Below are 18,673 nucleotides of genomic sequence, written 5' to 3'. Positions count from 1 at the left end.
TGATGTTTAATGGTGTTAGAGGTATCATCACAGAATGCAAGCTATTCCTAGTAAATTTTGCAATTGATTGATGCAGTGGTGAAATCCAAATATTTTTACTACCAGTTCTGTGGGCGTGGTTTAGTGGATGTGGTGTGGCTTGATGGGTATGGTGTGGCTTGGTGGGCATGGCAGGAGAAGGATATTGCAAAATCTCCATTCCCACCCCACTCCAGGGGAAGGATACTGCAAAATCCCCATTCCCTCCCCACTCCTGGGGGAAGAATATTGCAAAATCTCCAATCCCACCCCACTCTGGGCCAGCCAGAGGTGGTATTTGCCAGTTCTCCAAACTACTCAAAATTTCTGCTACCGGTTCTCCAGAACCTGTCAGAACCTGCTGGATTTCACCCCTGGATTGATGCCGAATTTGTCAATGCTGATGGTGTTCAAGTGATACTCTAGTTACTTTGGAATTGCACACAATGCATCTATTACTATTGGTACGACCTTTGCTATTATCGAATATATTATCAAGTATTAGTATGCCACAGTTGCCATGATTTCAGAAAAGGACCTTTTCCAACCTTCCTAATAGACTTGATTTAGAGAACCTTTGCATGTAAATCATCTCCTCTTACAGCCTTTCCTGATAAAACCTGGGAAAAAACCAACTTGGACTTTCAGTCCAAGAGAATTGGTCTTTTCCACATGTCACTTTAACCAAAAGAGCCATGGTCAAGGCACTGGGCTAGAAAACTATGGAAAACCATGAGTTCATGCCTTCGACACAAACCAACTGGATGACCTTAGGGCAGTCACTTTCTCTCTCAGCTCCAGGAAGAAGGCAAGGAGAAACCACTTCTGAAATCTTGCCAAGAAATCTTCCTAAAGTGAAACTTGCCAACAGTGAGAACAATCAACCAGTGGAACAACTTGCCGTCAGAAGTTGTGAGTTCTTCATCACTGGAGGTTTTTAAGAAGAGATTGGACAGTCACTCAACTGAAATGGTGTAGGGTCTCCTGTTTGAGCAGGGGGTTGGACTAGAAGATCTCCAAGGTACCTTCAAGCCAGTGGTGGAATTCAAATTTTTTTACTACCAGGTTCTGTGGGTGTGGCTTGGTGGGCATGGCAGGGAAAGGATACTGCAAAATCTCCATTCCCACCCAGCTCCAGGGGAAGGATACTGCAAAATCCCCATTCCCTCCCCACTCCTGGGGGAAGGATAATGCAAAATCTCCATTCCCACCCCACTTTGGGGCCAGCCAGAGGTGGTATTTGCCGGTTCTCCAAACTACTCAAAATTTCCGCTACTGGTTCTCCAGAACCTCTCAGAACCTGCTGAATTTCACCCTTGCTTCAAGCTCTATTCTAACTGAGCGCTGATTAAGCTGCAGGGACTAATCCATGTGACTCAGGCATCCACATGTATGCAAACCATTTAACCAGTACATTATCTTGGCTCTCTTTTTAAATTGAACTGTATGTCGTGAGAAGAAGCATTTTCTTTTCTCAAATTTCTTCAATTTCTTCCATTTAGAATTAGTGGATGATCCCAGCATCCTACACTGTGGTATATCTATCTGTTCCTTTTTTGACATCGTTTTTGTGATTCTCTGTTATTAATTCCCTTATTTGATCAAAAAGCCCCCAATGTTGTAGTCTTTTCTGGCTCCCTAATTATTTTGACCATTTTTTTGAACCATACAGAGAATCTTTCCCCACCCATGACGGACTTGAAATTCCCCACCCATGACGGACTTGAAATTTAATTCACCCTTAAAATATCAGAAGACACTAAGATGAAATTTGCTGTCCTCATTCTCAATCTATCCTAACTTTCTTTTGAGGGAATGGCTGAAAAGCCTTGCAGATTTTTTTAATATCTTGAAGCCTCCCTTGGATACTTTTGGAATAAATTGAGAAATACTATTTTCTCAGGGGTACATCTAAGGAAAAATTAGGTTTGTTTCACTCATGAGTTGGGAATGAGATGAAGGCAATATCAGGGGAACATGACAGAAAGATATTATGGTACCAGGGCATGTTTGTATTATAGGTAGGTTCAGTGGGAGTTGTTCTGGTGAGAATTTGTACAATGTATCTAAAACATAATAGCCCTCTAATATCCAAAGTCTGGTCAGATATATTTCTCTGTAAGGGACTCTTTTTCCCACTATTGGTTGCTAAGTTTAATTGCAAACCTTACCTAATGAATAAGTGAGCATTTCATTGTTATAGAGCATCTACATTCATGTAGCATTTAATTAGATTTATTTACAGCCCTAAGAGGTTTACAGAGTAATCATCATCATCATCATCATCATCATCATCATCATCATCATCATCATCTTTATTGTCAATGAAATTCACTTAACACCCAAAGACCAGGTCCAACATACATAATCCGCAAACACACTCCCACCCACCACAATTCCCCACTCCTAAACCACCCAAACATCCACACAACAGACCAAGGAAAACTGTAATCATATTGCCCCCAACAATTTGTGTCCTCATTTTACCAACCTCAGAAGGATGGAAGGCTGAGTCAACCTTGAGCCTGGTGAGATTCAAACTGTCAAATTGCAGACAGCCGGCAGTCAGCAGAAGTAGCCTGCGTACTGCATTCTAACCAATGCGCCACCATGGCTCTTACATTCAAGTTAGGGTGTACAAGTACTCAAGATAAATGTGCAGAAAATGTCTATATTAAAAAAAGGTTTTTTTTTCTTCATAGGAAACACACTGCCTTTTACATACCTACTGAACAATTATGAGATATGACCAGAATTAACTGAGCAGGGGGGGAGCAAAGAGAGGAATTGTAAAATAAAGCATTAAATATAAGTTGGTATTCATGTGAAGGCAAAAGGGCATGGAAGTGTTGTTGGTAATGAGAAATGTTTTAGGCAGGCTGACAAAATTTTACAAGTATAAGTACTGTAAATTTGAATGTCAGCACCTCTCCCTCTGTGAAATTCCTCCATGCTTGTTATCATAACAGAAATGCTTCGTGTTTCATTCTGACAAAAGGGAAATTGGTAGTTAATCTTTTGCAGAATCTATTTAATACTTTAAGTGCATTGCTGTAAAGCTTATTTTAACTGCCCCTGCCCCAAGTCACACAATTCCAGATTTACATCTTAATTACCAGCATGAGTTGTTCCAATGGAATTAATTCAGACTTTTAAAAAATGAAGAAATATCAGTAGGCAACAGAAGGACATCACATGGAAATGATGATGGTAGAAAATCAGTTGGAACTACTTTCAGTAGCATATTTAATGCAATTTATTGTGAATATCTTCCGATTGGGAATATGTAGATTGTGTCTCATAGCTAATAATAACTGTTCTAGGGCAGATCTGGTTACAGCACATGTATTCACGGGACAAAAAACATTCTTTGCTATGGAAGAAGCTTCATGCAGTAGATTCCATTTGATATAATGGGTGATGCAATAACACCATCATCTCTCATGTCCATAGTGACTTTATGGTTTATAGAAATTGTGGAAAAATTGAACTTCACTGTTACCTGGAAAATGATAGTAAATTATGACCTTAAAAACCCTAAGGCTTGGTGCTATATGGTAATTAAAAAGAAGCAGAACTAAAGAATAATGCTCATATTTTTCAGGATGGGTGGGTGGGAATATATGATGATAACCATTTGAAAGTGCTTTCAAAGCATTTTCATAATCCATTTTATAATGTGTAGGGGGAAATATTGTAAATTGAATGCCCATTTATTTGTGTTAATGTCAATAATGAGCAGATAATTATGTTGTCTTCCTTCCTGTGTGGAACATAATGATCCCATTCATAAACCAACCTAACCAAACTCACTTATGCTTAGCTTCAGCAAAATAGAGAGATCCTCATGTATCCTTAAGAGCTATTTTTACATGTCAAATTATTACTTGGTGCTTCATGGTGAGAGATATCAAAGTATCAATATATAAGTACTTATGCAGAATTAGGTAATGCTTTATTGAAGGTGTTGTAAATAATAATGAGGCCACTCATTTTGCTGAGTGTTTTGATCCACAATTTATTATCTCATTCATTGATTTCATGAGGGTTCATATGTTATTTTTTTGTTTGTAATGTTCCTTTGGTTTTCTACACTACTTTTATCATTTTTCTCACTATATCTATCTATTAGGGAACAGTTAAGTCATGCCTTTTCATCAAAAAAATCTGCATGGAAGCATCTCCAAAGGGATATATAGAATTCTCAAATGCCATATCAGGAAGAAAGGAAAAAAAATATGAATAACAATAATAAGCAAAGGGGAAAAATGAAATCATGAAGAAAAAAAGGTAATAAGCATATGAAGTCTTGGGATTTCAACAGATTTTAGAGACGCTTACAGTAAGAGATGCTTACAGATAAACAAAGATAGTCTTTCTGTTAATACAACAGTAAAAAGAAAATGTTACAAGTTAAGAATCGATATTAAGATGGCTGGGTGTCTTTTGGCATTTTTCTCTCTTAAAAAATAAGTGTCAGGGTTCCAACTAATAGATCCATTGCAAGCAAAAACTCAGAGGCAGGTGAATTCCTCAAAGAATAGTGTCAACGTCCCAGCACTGATATATATAAGGAGAAGAGAAGCTTGAACTTTTGCCTACTTAATCCCTTTGAAGATTCTGTCTCCTTGGAGGTGGGAGGAGGGAGACAATCCTGTGATCTGATGGAGAAGGGATGAGGAAAGTGGCTCGGAAGATAGCCAATGAGACGCAGAGAATTGGGGATCGGGAAGGGAGGGATTGGGGGGCAAAGGTCAGTACTGACCGCGAAAGAGCCAGGGACAGATCACTATGCTCAATAAAGAGAAAATTTCCTCAAAGATCGGCAGTTTGGAAATTCATTTATTTTGAGATAGCATCGAAACCTGACAAATAGCTTTATCGGAAATATCAAATTGGCACATATCTGATAAAAATCAACTCTTAGAGGCCCCTTGGTTTTTCACCTTATTAAAAGTAACAGTTTTCCTCTCAAACCCAAACAATCAGTCACATGGTCCAATCATGGCAGCATCCGCAGGTCTGGTGACATCACTATTCCTTCCTCCGGCCAGGTATAAGAACATCCTTGGTTCCTAGGGGAAAGTACACAACACCAGCTATCTCAAATCCCCCCTTCCTATCCCTCGCTCCAGCGTGGCAATATTGAAGCTCCAAGATGGCTTCAGCCAGGTCAGCTTCAGGGTTGACAATATGATATTTTTAAATTTAAAAATGTCTCTGGAGAGTTTCAAAGTTTAGGCAGGTATCATTTTGCATGCCTGCATGTAACTCTTTAAGTATTCTCAGGCATTCTGCCTTGAATTTTCCCACAAGTGAGAGTAGAAAACAGATTTATGCAGTATAGACAAACAGAATTATTCTATAGTTTATAGAATAAACTATAATCTATGAGATCTCACCAGGCAAACAACAGAAAAGAAATTGAATGATTGGTTTGAACATTATATGACTAAAGTTTTGCAGTGGCAAACAGCGATGATAGCAGAATAATAATTGAAGAAATGCCAAGTCCAAAATGCCTAAGTGTCATTGTAATATATTAACATGTGAGAGAAATTAATTTGAGCTATTACATTCTAGTAGAGCAAATTCCAAGGACGGTGAATCTTCAATTAATTTTCCTATCATGCCCCAGGGGATTCTCATGTCCAATTCAGAAGCATTTATTTAGAAGCACAGGAATGAAAGAGGACATTTTTCCATGTAATCCAAGATAAAACCGGTGATAAACTCAGACCAGAGATAAATATTTACATCTAGAGGTCACTCAAAATTCTGCAAGAATCAACAGATTTAAACAAATGCATTCTCAAAGTGACAAAGGAAATATGCTCATCTGTAGAACTTCAAATGTAAGTATTTAGTGTGTTACGTAGAATAAAAGTCTGATTTTAAATAATCTGGAATGAATAATATGATTTCATAGTATACTATACAATGGGGAATTGCAAAAGTCCAGAAAGCTCTGAGAAAATGTCAGGAAGTGATAGAAGAAAGGCAAGGAATTGAGATCAGGAATTGGAGTGTAAGATGGGGAGAAAGTTTTAAGTCAAAGAAGCCTTTTTACATCTATACTGCCACTTTGATGAAAAGTTCTGGTGTCCTTGAACACCAGAGAACTCTATAGTTGGGAATCACTGATCTTCAATTACCTGCTTGTTAGATGTCCATGGAAGCAGGAAATGGTGCCAGGAGATAGATGGAGTAATGTACAGACCATTAGTACATTTCAATTCTTCACCATTCTATCATTTAAATAAACATACTAGAAAAACTTTTTTATTATATATAGTCCCAGGAATGAAGACATTGTTTTTCTCATTGTTGGGAATGTAACTGTGCCCTGGCTGTGGGCCATTATGGAAAGAAGATGGTAGACTTTAATCTAATCTAGCGAAAGTTTTTAAAAAATCTTTTCAATGTACATCCTCAATAAGTATACGTTCATATACTCATATACTGTGAGTTATGTAACTCAAAAAGTCTAACAAAGAATTGAATAGATGTGAAAGGACACTGTTTTAATTAACTGAACATGTATTAATGATTTTATTCTGTTTATTGCCAAAGAGTTCCTTTTGGTAATTGGACAGCTATAAAAGCCTGTTTCATTTGTTTGTTTGTTTGTTTAATAAACTGCTTAGGGTCATTTATATGAGATGGGCAGCTATAGAAATCAAATAAGAAAATACAAGTGTCCATACAGACATACATATATCCTCCCTGATTTAGCTTTACTGAAACCAGAATGAATACATATTCAGAATCAATGCATATTTTCTCCAAATCTTTACAAATTGTCACTATTGATTGTTTAAGCAAAGCTTTCCTTGAGCTCTTGGGTAGTAGTTTTTCATCACACTGCAGAACTAAGCATAAGAGAAATAGAAGAAAAGTTCAAAAGTTATGGCTTACTTAGGAAATAGCTGTGTTGAAACTGCAAAACAGTAAATTTTCCATACAAGAAAGAGGAAATTGTATGTTCACTCGAAGCAGTGGAAACAACCTAACTCTTGGTATTCCCCCACAAAAATATCAAATTACAATCTCAAAATCCACTTGCTGAACAGTTACTTAGATTGGACTTGTTTTCTGTGGATATTCGTACCATAATATTTTTGCTCCTAAAGGTCATAGTTAAATCCCTGAGATTAAGAAGAATGGGAAAATAGATCCAAGGTTAATAGAGGCATTTTCTTTTCTTAGAGATTATGAGAAATAGATATAGTATTTTAAATATTTGCAAAAAATGTTCTTAATGGAAACAGCTCAGTTATATTATTTTAAAAATAATTAATAAACACTCCATTCCCAAAGGCTGTTTTGTTTTTGTTGTTGTTTTTTTCTTTTGATAGAAAAAAAAAACATGGTTTTATCCAGTGGTGAAATCCAATTTTTTTTACCACCGATTCTGTGAGCGTGGCTTGGTGGATGTTGCTTGGTGGTGTGGCAGGGGAAGGATACTGCAGAATCCCCATTCCCACCCCACTCTGGGGCCAGCCAGAGGTGGTATTTGCTGGTTCTCCAAACTACTCAAAATTTCCACTACCAGTTCTCCAGAACTTGCTGGATTTCACCCCGGTTTTATCTTGAAACAAGCTGATGAAAATGCACTTCATTTTCAAAATCTCTAGCAAATATAAGAAATCACTGATTTTGTCTCTGATAGAATTGGTTTACTTTTTTCTAAAACCATTTGGGTTAAAGTGGTGTGGCATTCCTAGAAATAGGCAGTTTACAAACATTGTAATCAGGATTGGCTTGGGTAAATAAAAACATATTATTAGAATTACAATAATGAATAATGTAGAACTATGTAATGAAAATTATATTAAAAATCAATCAATGAAATAACACACCTGTTGGCATGTTGGTTTGTTTATTTGTTTCATGTGTCTTTCTGTCACCTAAAGGAGTATATGCCTGTCCATGAATAAAGGAGAGGTTGACAGCATTGACAACAAAGTCAATTGATCCTCAACCGAAAAGTAACAAGGAGCAAAAGTGGATATCCATAGTCCATCACAGTCCCACAAATTGAATCAACAACTACATCTTGCATATATTAGGGGAACAATCTTGGATTCCAGGTTAGGACAGTAGAATGCAGTATGCCAGGCTACTTCTGCTGCCTTCTGGCTGCTAGCAATTGAGCAGTTTGATTCTCACTGGCTCAAGGTTGACTCAGCCTTCCATTCTTCCGATGTGGGTAAAATGAGGACCCAGATTGTTAGGGGCAATATGGTGACTCTGTAAACCACTTAGAAAAGGTTATAAAGCACTGTGAAATGGTATATAAGTCTAAGTGCTATTGCTATTTATTTCCATTGTAATTTGTAAAATTGAGGTCATTATATAGGAAGTTTTAAAAAATACATTTTGAAAAAGTTTATATCAATTGTTTTCAAAAGGTATTATTTATTATACCATCATCTATAATTATAATCCAACATTATCCTTTGTCTCACTCCCATCGTTTCTGGATCCAATCATACCACATGTTCCAACTACTATAAAAATCTGAGTCTACCCTTGATCAGTTTTGTAAGTCTATGGTATAATTATGTAATCAATAAGTATTGGAAGTGTAATTTTGTATATAAGAATCTGTAAATATTTTCTATTTTTACTTTCTGATTATTGGTGTATATATACATGGATATTTTGGTGATGTTACACTGTGACAGAAAATCTATTATACATTTGTCTTTGTTTTTTTGAACTATAATAAAAAAACTTTTTTTAAAAAAAGGTATTATTTAATGCTAGCAAAAATAATTCCAGTTCACGTATGAATTATTTGAATACACATGTTAATAGAGATTTTAATGAATCAATGCAACCAAAAGCATATCAATTCATATTCATAAATGAAAAACATCAAATCTCTAAGACGTTTTATCAGGTTCGCCTGATTCGCCAGTTGCGTCCCTTTCTGGATTGGGACTTGTTAAATACGGTCACTCATGCCCTCGTCACTTCCCGCCTGGACTACTGCAATGCTCTCTACATGGGGCTCCCCTCGAGGAGCACCCGGAGGCTCCAGCTGGTTCAGAATGCGGCCGTGCGGGTGGTTATGGGAGCGATGGGGTGCTCCCATGTGACCCCCCCTCCTGTGTGAGCTGCACTGGCTCCCAGTGGTCTTCCGGGTGCGCTTCAAGGTTTTGGTTACCACCTTTAGAGCGCTCCATGGCTTAGGACCGGGGTATCTACAAGACCGCCTTCTGCCACCAGTGGCCTCTCACCGACCAGTACGCTCCCATAGAGAGGGGCTCCTCAGGGTGCCGTCGGCCAAACAATGTTGACTGGCGGCCCCCAGGGGGAGAGCCTTCTGTGTGGGAGCACCCACCATCTGGAACGAGCTCCCCCCGGAGATACGGAGGATCCCGGATTTATGCACTTTCCGCCGTGTCATCAAAACATTTCTTTTCCAGCAGGCCGGCCTGGCCTAACCTCTCTTTTAAACTTTTTAAAAATTTTAAAAAATTTTAAATTTAAAATTTGTCTTATGAATTGGGGTGTTTTAAATTTCGTTTTTTGGGCCAATTATTTAATTGTATTTTAATGGTTTTTTAAGATTTGTATTATATGTATTTTAATTGGCTGTTCACCGCCCTGAGTCCTTCGGGAGTAGGGCGGTATACAAATTAATTAAATAAATAAATAAATAAATAAATAAATTAATAATAATAATAATAATAATAATAATAATAATAATAATAATAATAATACTGTATCAGGGGAGGGAACAAGGGAGGGGAGTAACAGAATGACTGGCACTCTTTAGAGCCAAGAGGGATTCAATAGATATATGAAGTAAAGCTGCAGGTGTTTTATAGCTTGTCTTTCAGGTTTATAAAAATGCAGGTGATAATAGCTGAATTAATTGAAAAGTTGCCAGATGTGATCATAAGGAGTTTGGTCTTTATTATGTTCAAGCTGTTTTATCAGATGTTGGGTAAAAGAGCTCATACAGACCACAGTGCATTAAGGTGACCAATAACCAAACTACCTGTAAATTACTATTATTTAGAATATGTACTCTCTAGCTATAAGATTACTGTATTGTTACTATAATAATTAAATACACATACCTATGCACATATTGAGGGAGAGAGAGAAGGTAGGCAGGGATGGAGTGGGGAGACTGCTTATATCTTAATAGTTTTCAGCAGTGACATAAGTGATGGGATGATTATTTCTCTGCCATACAACCTAAAACAGGGGTGGGCAATTGTGGCTCTTTTACAACCTGTGGACTTCAACTCCCAGAATTCCTGAGGCAGCCAAGCTGGCTCAGGAATTCTGGGAGTTGAAGTCCACAGGTCATAAAGGGGCCATATTTGTCCACCCTGACCTAAAATAATGTGAAAACTACAGAGCTATTAAGTAACTGTACTGTAGCATTCACAACCTTCCTTGTGCAAAATACCAGCTTCTATCATTTATACAAGTAATCCTAAACTTACAACAGTTTGTTTAGTGACTGTTCGAAGTTACAACAGCACTGAAAAAAGTGACTTATGGTCACACTTAATGACCATTACAGCATCCACATGGTCCACTTCATCAAAATTTAGATGCTTGGCAAATGACTCGTGTTTTGACGACTGCAATGTCCCGGGGTTATGTGATCACCATTTGCGACCTTCTGACAAGCAAAGTCAATGGGGAAGCCAGATTCACTTAACAACCATATTGCTAACTTAACAACTGTGGTGATTAATTTAACAACTGTGGCAAGTAAAATGGAGCAAAATTAACTTCACTGTCTCACTTTTAGGCGCAATTGGAGGCATAAATCAAGGATTACCTGCAGTTGGCCTGTCTTTTACTTCTAAGCTTCTCGATATTGTGTGGAAGGAAATCTGCCACAAATTCATTTTAGAACAAAAGAGTGATGCCCCCCACAAAAATCAGTACTATAATAGTCCATTGTTGACATCTCAAAAATGAGGAATAAAATGAAATATACATGCACAAAAAAAAAAAAAAAAAACAGGAGTCTGGTAGCAGTTTTTCTGACTAACAAATTGTATGAAAAGGCATACATTTTGGTGAGCTGCAGCCCACTTCATCGGATGCAGACAGACATAGTCCTTCTAAATTTTTGTCATCATAGATTGACAATGGCAGTCCTCCCACAATGTCTGCATGTACACAAGTGTATATTTTGAAAGCTGTAAACAAAAGAATGTCAGAGGAAGTGGAATAAAAACAGCATCAGGAAAAAAAATGAATGTGGTAACAAAGGTGTTTCTCTTTTTTCAAATTACAGAAAATGTTATGGAATAGAAATGTCTGAATGCATGTGATAGGTATTCATTTACTTTATTTATAACCCACCACAATCCTTGGCTGTTTACAGTAATAAAACATAAGAATAAACATTTATGGTAAAAAAAAATTAAATTACACAGGTACAAAGTCATAAAATCTCCAGCCATGATATATTCATTGTTCCTAGTGATCGTGCATCACTGTAGATTCTCCAGTGCTTTATTTTTAGTAGCTGCTGGAAAAGCAAAAATGAAGGGGCCAACCTCCTTCAAGTGAGATGGCCTATCGTCTAAAGGATAGCTGTTGCCAGTGAAAAGCAGAACCGAAAAGGTTCCATTGTGTGCATCTCATGGAAATGGAGGACTATCATTAGTTGCTATGGAACAAACAAGTCAGTACTGACCCAGACCAGAATTAGGCCACATCACATGGACGTCAACAAAGATTGTCAGTCAATCAGGAAGATTATTTATTAATTAATTTATTCATTCATTCATTCATTTGCTGCCTTTCTCATATCCAATGACTCTGGGCAGCTTACAACATAAAAGCATTAAAAAAACATTAAAATCATCAATTATAAAATAACACAGCAGATAAAAATCATTAACATAAGATGGCAAAAGAGGGAGCTGGATTCACCAGAAGTAAGGGTGGTAGGTTTAGGTTTTCATTAGTCAACCACTTCCAGTGTGAAGCTGCCCCATCAAGCCATTTGCCCCATCTTAAGGCTTTTATGAAAAATCAGGAGGGTAGGAGCCAATCTCACCTCAGGGGTTCACATGTTCCAAAGAACAGGAATCACAGTACAGGAGACTCTTTTGCTGGATCCCGCTAGCCAAACTTCCTTGGCTAACCAGATCTGCAGTATGCGGTGCATACACTTTTGCTGGTGCAGGTGGGGCAGACCAGTTCCATCACATAGCGTGGACCCATGCCATGCAGGGCTTTAAAGGTGAAGATCAACACCCTGAATTGTGCCCAGAAGCAAACTGGCAACCAGTGGAGCAGTGGTATAACATGGGCCATTCTAGGTGCTTCAAGAACAGCCCGTACAGCTGCATTCTGCTTGGATAAGCTGTGAAACATTTTGAACCAGCAAGAAAAGAAGTTCAGTTGCCATGATTCAGCCTCCAGATCACACGAACACAGTTTTCCCCTTTCGTCTTGTCCTCAGACCCCAAGTGACACAGGTTTAAGACAGTGGTGAGATGCTGCCAGTTTAATAACCAGTTCGGTGAGTGCACATTTTGTGTTCGCACTCATACTTTGCGCACGTGCTTGCCTAAGTACACATCCTTCTAGACTTGGGTTCTTTTATCAGTTCAAGAGAACTGCTTACTTTGGGTCACAGTAAGGCTTCTTTTCAAATGTTTTCCTTGCAGAAAACTCTGGTATACATTATTGGAGAGCTTGGAAACTAGAAAGGCTGTTCCTTAGTATCTTGTAAAAAGATATTTCACTATATGCAGTAATCAAACAAAGAACATCTTCCCAAATTATTCAAGCAGCCAAATCTTTTCTTCAAGACTCTATGGTTGTTTCAGAGGCTGCTCTGATAAACTTGTATGCACTTCCTTCGTGGAGAGAACAGGAGAGCTTCTAAGGTAAGAAGAAGTACTTCATATATGCTTTCTTGTGTTGCAAGAGTGCACAACACTGAAAATGGAGCATTTAGAAGGTCAGCTGCTTACCTTTCAAGTCCTTCCAAGTCAGCAACAGTAAGTAGAACAGGGAGCGGGGGTGGGGGATCAGCTGTGCCATGCGAGTGAGATGAGCTACAAAGCAGGAAATAAAGGACAGGATAGAACGGGGGTGAGTGGGCAGGGCCAACTTATTGTCGGCGCTACCAGTTCACCTGAACTGGTCCGAACCGGCTGACTACCACCTCTGGTTTAAGTCAGGCTTAGTTCATTGCTGTGAAAACTTTTTATTCCTCTTTCTTCTGACTCTATCTTGGCAGCAGCCTTAAGAGAAGCTGAATCTATTATGCTGTCACCCTTTTCCTCAGAAAGAAGTCAGGGTAGTAGCAGTGACTGAAAATGAAGTCAACAGACCCAGAAAACGTTTTGCACTTGGACCAGATGCAAATGCCAAGAACAGCTGGAGCACCCTTCAGTTCTTCAGTGGAGAAGAGCTTACAGATTTTTATCCACCTTATGTTCTGCCCTCAAGTGTTCAGCAGACAGGTGGTCACCACTAGAGAAGTTTTTCAATCTTACCAACGTTAAGATGTGTGGACTTCCAACTCCCCAAATTCCCCAGTCTACACGCTGTAAAATAGAGCCCTGAAATTAAAGTCAGCCTATAGAAATGATGACCTCCACAACTTGTTCACTGCAGCACAGGGCTCACCAGCCACATGAGCAGAGCAGGAGGCAAAAAAATACATATTGCAAAGGACACGTGAAACTGTATAGGCTGAAGGAAAAGCAATGACACGAACTGGATATAAATTTTGCTTCAAGGTGCCAGCTCCAATGCTTAGCTTTCCATAACTGATCCAGTAGGAATAAAAAAAGAAACAGAAGTTTAATTTGGCAGACATTTTAATAAAGCAGGTCATACAATATACATTTTGTGTCCTTTGAAAAAAGCTTCAGCTCAGGCAAAGGAATGAGGCAGCGTTTAGAGCTGAATTTAGAGGGGTTTTTTTTCAAATAAACTATAGAATTACTGCACATATGCATAAATATGGCAATACAGGTATTTAGATTAAAAAAAGAAGTAATTGTAAGTAGTACAATTATTAGAAGTAATAAGCCCTTCATTATTCAACCTAAGGTGGGTACTTAAACATTGTGAAGTCACTCATTTTTGGACTGTACAAATAATCCTCAGATACTTGTTTTTCTCCCCATCCCCTCCGCCCATAATTCCAATAGAAGAGGGGAGAAGGTAACCTATGCTTCCTTGAGGCTGCCTTGTTCACATTTCCATGTTTGGCTCACTACAAAAGGAAGATTCAATTGGATAGCCTGACTTGAAGGGGAGTATTTGCAAAGATCAGATTGGGAGGCACAAGCAGCCACTATAGCAGCGACATACAGTATATTTAGTGAAGTGGGGAGGAGCCATTTTGAAGGCCAGAGACCCAAAAGTTCCATCATATTCTCCCCTGCCATCCATTTTTTGCTCTAATAGCTCAAGGCTACTGTATGGATGTGCAAAAAATCTCCAGTCGCTAGATGGTAGAAAAGTAGTAGAATTTTCTGTATCTCTTTGTTGCTGTAGTGGTTACTGGGATTGTTGAAGCCCAGGAGGGCAGGAGATAAAAAGGACTGAGTTGGTGGCCACTTTTGTCACCATCTCCACCAGATGCTCCCTGAATCAGCTTACATCCTAAGAGCAGCACAATGAAGGGAAAGTAATCATTCTTGCAAGACCTGGTAGATTCCCTGACAATTGTTAAAGGCCCTTCTCTTTCTCTTTTCAGACTCCTCTTTTGGGTTTACAAAAGAATAAGTAGTGAAGAGAATGTAGGGTTGAAGTTTCTATACTGCAAAAATCTGATCATGACTTGATCATCAGATGGCAGCAAAAAGATCTCAGTTTTCATTATCAATTATCTGAGTTCATGCAACCCATATCTAGAAGTCTAAGAAAGTCTTTCTGAGAGATTCTGATGGGATTAAGGGCTGTTTGAAGCAGTGGCAGTAATGGAGAAGTAGTGGAACTTAAGTTTTGCCCCTGCCTATGATGATAGTGGGTGAAAAGTATGGAGAAAAAGCATAAGACAAGTATGGAGGATAAAGACAAAGCAAGCACATCCAGCTTTCTTCTCCTTGGGTAAACGTAATTCCCAATAGTCCTAATTTTTGATGATGATCTGGACTAAAACATAAGAGTATGATTCTGGCTACATTTAATTCAATAGTGATGTTTCTATTGGCTTTAACAGATCTGTACTTTAATTCACATCTCATATAGTTTTCTTACATTTCTGCTTTTCCATTTGTTAGTGCACACACAATTTCACAACAGCATGAAATTAGCCCAAAATGAATAAGTGTTTAAGGCTCAGGTTAAGAAAACATGAGCAAGCCTCTAATTGGGCATGTTTTAGATGTTATGCAAGCAGTAAGGAAACTAATGGAAATTATGCTGTTGAAGTATCCTTAGAAGTGCTATAATATATATATATAATATATATATATATATATAATATATGTACATGCTCCCCACATGGGTTTGTCTTATTTGCACGGATGTGGATGGGCAATATGTGCCAAGTCTTTTTAAGTTACGGGCCTGGTAGCTCAGCAGACTAATAGCCTGTTATTATCATTCAGCTGCCTGCAATTACTGCTAGTTCGAATCTCCCAGGCTCAAGGTTGACTCAGCCTTCCATCCTTTCTAAGGTAGGTAAATTGAGGACCCAGTTTGGGGGGGCAATAAGCTGACTTTGTATAAATATACAAAAGTATGAAGGCTATTGCTTAACGCATTGTAAGCCACCCTGAGTCTCCGGAGAAGGGCGGCATATAAATCAAATTTTAAAAAAAGAAAGAAAGTTGTGTGCTACTTGAATGCATGCAAACAGAGCAATTGAAATAAATTAAGTTTTCATTGCATGTTCACTACATACCGGTAACTTTTGTGCCTCATATACCTCATGTCTACATAACCGAACGTGTCAGAAATATTAAAGCTAGTTTTTTTTTTTTTCATTTGTGAAGCTTTCACAGGCAACTGTATAAAATCCTTTGCTAAAAGTAAATATACTTACATATGCTGAATTCCCTTTATCCACTAAGCCAAGAATGAGATTAGATTGTTTAAGAATACGTAATTGGAAAATCTGACTCTAGCTCCTGGCAATCAATCCAGTTTCATCTATGCAATTGATCTCCCATTTGTCATAATAATTCCCTGGGTGCAGTATACTTCACTAAATTGGTTCCTGGCTTAAAATGACACCCGTTAAAGAGGGCTTAGAATTAGAATTAATTTTCCAGCCAGATAACAAGGGGCACTCAGGGCCAAATTAGATGAGGCATGAATAAAGACCCTGTGATTCTTGACTTTAGTTTTAATCATTTCAATAGCAGCATCCACATAGAGAAGAAATAATATCCTCACAATACATCTTTAATAAAAACTGTTCCCTCTCATAGATGCTATTGTCCTGGGAGGAGAACCTATAGTGACTGCAAATCATCTGAAAAGTGTGTGTGTGTGTGTGTGTGTGTGTGTGTGTGTGTGTGTGTGTGTAAAACAAAAATGGAAGTTTTAATCAGTTTTTGCAATATCTTGTTTAATGTGATCATTTAGTAAAACTGGTACAATATTTTGCTATCATTTACCCAGTGATTTTTTTTCTATCACCTTTTTTTTATGTTACTCTGTCAATGATATTGCATATTTAATTCACAGTTTTAAAATGTTGTATGAAAAGACTGGTATACACGGTATTCATAAATCAATAGTGTATATACCTAAATTTTACTTTGCCCTGCTTAATTCTGATCTGCACCATGCTTTATGATAAACAGTTAAAGGATCTAAACATGTTTACTGCCTACAGAGAGATGACTGAAGAGTGATATTGTAGCAATCTTCAAATGTCTGAAAGGTTATCACACAGAAAATGGATTAGACAAATTGGACCAATGGATTAACATTACAAAGAAGCAGATTTAAGCTACATGTCAGAAGGAACTTCCTGACAACAAATTGCCACCCAGCGGAACAGTCAGACAGATGAAGTGATCAGCGATAATTCACTGGGGGAGTGGGGTTCGTTTCTTTTTCTTTAATACAATATTTATTAAAAGAAAATTTCACACGAGGTTAAAAAAATTACAGCAGCGTAAAAGGAAAAGAAGAGAAGGAAATGTGGAAGAATAAAAGTAAAAAGTGAAAGAGATCAAAAGAGAGAGAGAGAAATATCTTAAAAAATGACTTTTGATCTTTTATTTTTTGCAGCATTTTGTAGTAATTACCATCTCCACCCTCCCAAATTACTTTACATATCGTGGTTCCCCTTTTCCCCCATAAACAAACCTTTTTAATTAATAAATCCAGAAATCACCAGTTCGTTTTTATTCATTTTCAACAAAGAGTTCAAAAAGGATCTTTAATGTCTTTCTAAAGCAAATTGTTGTCCCCCCCATAATCAAACAAGTCAATCCATTGGAGGGTTTCAAACAAAGGCTGGCTCATCATCTATCAAAGATCTTCTCAGTGACCTCAAAGGTACTTAATGACTGCAACTTAATGACTCTATTATTTCATTTCCCTTTGGCTGTACATTTCTAGTTGACTGCGTCAGTTCTAGATGATATGAAATAACTAGGTGATTTCTGCCTAACCACATGACCAACACTAACTAAAGGATCCAGATTATTGTATCATTAGCAGCAAACCAAGATTTGTTATCATACCGTAGATCTTTGTCATGGCTTCATTATAATGCACTCCTTCCGTTCTTGAATGAGCAGAAAAGTACAGTATGTCAACATAAACTGTGCTGTCCTTTCCTTCAAGCTTTACGATGGTTCAGTAATAAGGCCAGCAAGTGATTCTGTCTTTACAGATCTAATTTAAATCTGTTTCAGGGAATCAACTGGTGGATTTCTTAGCTTCCTTCACCCTCCCACCCGGCATCATCTCTCAGTGGAAAAAACAACCACAACCACATTCCCTAATATGTAAGACAACTTTGGGGAAATTTGCCAGAAGCTGAAGGTTTATCTCTACCAACTTGCCCAAGTGAATCCAGCACTATCAATCTTTCAAAAGAGACAGAGAGATCTTCACCTATTTGTTCATTCTAGTTGACAAGTCAGTGTGATGAAGTAATATGCTGGATGGACCATATAAGCACATGAAAAGAACTTTCTTCCACTTCATTTTACATTCTCCTATAACCAGGGGTGAAATGCTCCCAGTTTGAATCGGATCGCCCAATCCAGTAGCGATGGTGGCGGGTGGTTCGGAGAACCAGTAGCAAAAATCCCTGCGCCCCCCCTCCATGCCCAGCTGAGCTGCGTGATCATCAGAGGCTGTTTTTTTTACTTTTAAAAGCATTTTTTCTACAACCTCTTCGGCCAAAAAAATGCTTTTAAAAGTTAAAAAAAAAGCCTCTGATGATTGCACGGCTCAGCTGGGATCGTCAGAGGCTTCTAAAAGCATTTTTTTCTGCAACATCTTTGGCCGAAGAGGTTGTAGAAAAAAAAATGCCTTTAAAAGCCTCTGGCAATCCCAGCTGAGTTGCCTGATCGTTAGAGGCTTCTAAAAGCATTTTTTTCTGCAACCTCTTAAGGTTGTAGAAAAAATGCTTTTAAAAGTAAAAAAAAAAAAAAGGTGGCCACGCCCACCCAGTCACATTACCCCATCACCACCAAGCCACACCCACAGAACCAGTAGT

The sequence above is a fragment of the Pituophis catenifer genome, unplaced genomic scaffold, assembly GCF_029215685.1.
Source record: "Pituophis catenifer annectens isolate HBS135680 unplaced genomic scaffold, rPitCat1.0.hap2 SCAF_1, whole genome shotgun sequence".
Classification (NCBI taxonomy): Eukaryota; Metazoa; Chordata; class Lepidosauria; order Squamata; family Colubridae; genus Pituophis; species Pituophis catenifer.
This window is presented reverse-complemented; position numbering follows the sequence as displayed.